At 37.2% G+C, this 3,199-nt stretch overlaps 1 pseudogene; it reads right to left on the bottom strand.

Annotated features, from left to right (window-relative positions):
- Positions 1 to 540: 540 nt before the first annotated feature.
- LOC108302356 lies at positions 541 to 1,215 on the bottom strand (annotated as a pseudogene).
- Between the last annotated feature and the right edge of the window lie 1,984 nt (positions 1,216 to 3,199).

Genomic DNA, 3,199 nt, shown 5'->3' on the forward strand with positions numbered 1-3,199 from the left:
GCAACTAGTCCTTTTTAACCCTAAGTCTTAACATAGTTCATACTCTTCTGCTTTTCAAAACTCATCATGTGCCATGGTTTTTCACATCAAACCATAGACCACCGTGGTTCAGTGATCGGTGAATATTCCACAGTTTTACACAAGGCTGCGCCTTTACCACAAGTTAAGGTGGCTTTTTAAAAATGAGATTTGACAAGAATGCTTTCATAATAAGCATTCAGGTCAACCTTTACTACTGGCAATGCAGTGTTTTACTTAAACCTGACGAATGTAAAAATAAGAAACAAAATGGTGTAGAGATGATACAAATGGCATAAAATGAACGAAGAAAATTATGATATAAACAATAATGAAAGAAAATTATGATAAAATATGACTTAAAGATTTTCATAACATCATTTCACAGTACTGTACATATAACCTGCTCAACTTATGACCAAATTGTGTTACGACCGGTCTGTCAGAACCAATTGTGGCTGTAAGTTGAGCGCTAGCTTTATCAGGAATCCAGCTAGCTGTGAGTCTATTATTTTGTATTACCTAGCTTAATGACCAGAGCTCAATATGTTTGTGCTTAATACCTTGATTACTACCTTGGAGCGCTAGATTTAGGATTTGAAGGTATTCCCACACACCTGCAGCTAAAGGTCTGTTCTGATTTGGTTCTCCCTCATATTCAGGATTTAAAGATGGAAAATCCTCAGCCTCAAATGGCTTGCAATCAGTCTTATCTTCTTTCCTCCTTGTTTCATTGTCAGAAATGTTGTTTTCATGTAGACTTTGTCTTTTTCCAGAATGGAAAATACTGTTATGAGAATGGAAACTTCTACCATGGTATCCCCCTCGATGATTTATGTGCTCAGTACCATTTATTCCATGTGTATGCCATCCATTTCTTTCTTTCCATATAAAGTTACTCCATTAAGACATCCAACCACAGAATCAAAGTCATCTGAAGAGCTGCATTGTCAATAACTTACATCATAACAATTTTATGTCCATGAAGTTTTCAGCATGCTTCTCAAAATTCAGTAACAACTCTGTTGATGATGGTGGAGCAGGAAAAACAAGGCAGGCTGGAGCAAAGTCACACTGTGCCATTTACATCCAGTCTCTCCAGCTCAGTGAAACAAGTCTTCAACACCTCGTGGCAAGTTCAAATTCCAACAGGACTGCACAGGAAGGTGTTGGCTTTTTCGCTGGAATCTTTATGTGTCCCAGTTAAAAGTTTGTTTTTCTTCTGAAATAGTACCCAAGTTCTTTGAGGATACTTAACTGATGGGTATTTGACATAAAGTCACTTTAAATCAACTACTCATACTTCTGTTTTAAGGTTTTCTTTTTAAAAAATATTATATATATATTTGTATATATAATCTATATACAATTTTTTAAAAAGAAAGAAAACCAATAATCTTGTGTTGGGTTGTATTGAACATTATTTCTTTGTAAATGAATGTTGTAGAAATGAAGACTTTGGTTGATCCAATATTTTCTTCCTATGTGTCACATATGTATAAAACATGTGTGTGTGTGTGCGTGTGTGTGTGTGTGTTTTCTTTAGGGATAGACTCTTGCTGGTTGCCCAGGCTGGTCTCAAACCCCTGCCTTCAAGTGATGCTCCTGCCTCAGCCTCCCAAAGTGCTGAGATTATAAACATGTGCCACCACATCTGTACCTGTTTTATGGTTTTCATATGGCTATCTCCAGAATTAGCCAAGTTTCTTAGATTTAATGTCAAAGTCTTCTTTATTATTCCATGTAATTGTCACTGTTGTACTTATTTACTCCATATGAAATATCTAATTTATGAGCCAAACAAAAAGAAAAATAAAAACCAAAAGAAGAGCATGCTTCTACATCAGCATACACAGAGACACACAGAGCTATCTCAGTACTACCATACTGCTGGGAAGCTGCAGCATATGAAACCTCCACATACATAAAATGGAAAAACCTTTGTATTCTTTCATTGTCTTCATTTAGAAAAGCTGTCTCATGTGACATGAAATGGACTGAGGTCAACCTCCTAAAACTTTTAATAAACGTAAAAATAAACTGCCATGAAACTTCAGCAATATCTAAAGAGTCATTTAAAACTGCTAAAACTATTCATTACACAAATCAAACATATCTTATACGTTTTGCTGAAGAATACCAACAGGAGAGGGGCTGGAGTAGGTAAGAAAATCCCACCTGCTGAAATACTTCAGCCAGTGTGCCATTTGTTTGAACTAAAATACTGAAGAAGTGCCTGTGTCTTTTTTTGAATTGTTCACTACTATCAATTCTCTTCAGAGTCAATTCTTGCCAATTTTAATCAACTTTTTTTGGCAAAGTTATAAAAAAATTGTAATTCCAAAACGGACACTTGAAATATCTAGGACATTTTACACAAAACCCAGAAAATGGTCTTCATATCTTCAATCACCCACTGGGTGGGGCAGCAGGAGAAACTTCGAGCCTAAGCAACTGCTCATGCCCTAGGGGGAAAATAAAAGTCTGCTTCTCTCTTCTGAATTTCTTTTGTTCAATCTCAGGATCTCTGTTCATCTCTTATTTTTGCGCTACAGGAATGAGTACCCCTGCTTTCCCTGTTAAACATTTTGACTGGCAAATTTACCCGGGTGTTGGGTAATTGCTTGGGAAGGAGTTCAGAGAGCAATTTTTAACTCTTTCTATGCTTGTGCCTCTTATGTTGTATAAAATTTATTCTGTTTGGAGTTGAAAAATTTGACTACATTGTATGCAAATAAATTAGAAAAGATATTTCAATTCATAGGATAGGCATGAACAAATGAACTTCCTATAACACTAGACATTTTCAACACTATTATAGTCTTCACTTAAAGATGTACAAATAACAGTATCTTATTTATTTACTTATGTTATTATTTTTGAGATGGAATCTTGCTGTGTCACCCAGGCTGGAGTACAGTGCTGAGATCTTGGCTCACTGGCCCCTCGGTCTCCCAGATTGAAGCATTTCTCCTGCCTCAGCCTCCAGAGTAGCTGGTATTACAGGTGCATGCCACCACGTCCGGTTAATTTTTGGGGTTTTTTTTTTTTTTGAGACAGAGTCTTGCTCTGTCACCAGGCGCCAGGCTGGAGTACAGTGGCGCAGTCTCAGCTCACTGCAATCTCCGTCTCCTGGGTTCAAGCAATTCTCCTGCCTCAGCCTCCCGAGTAGCTGGGAGTA

This window comes from Cebus imitator, unplaced genomic scaffold (genome assembly GCF_001604975.1).
Source record: "Cebus imitator isolate Cc_AM_T3 unplaced genomic scaffold, Cebus_imitator-1.0 Scaffold40, whole genome shotgun sequence".
NCBI classification, from domain to species: domain Eukaryota; kingdom Metazoa; phylum Chordata; class Mammalia; order Primates; family Cebidae; genus Cebus; species Cebus imitator.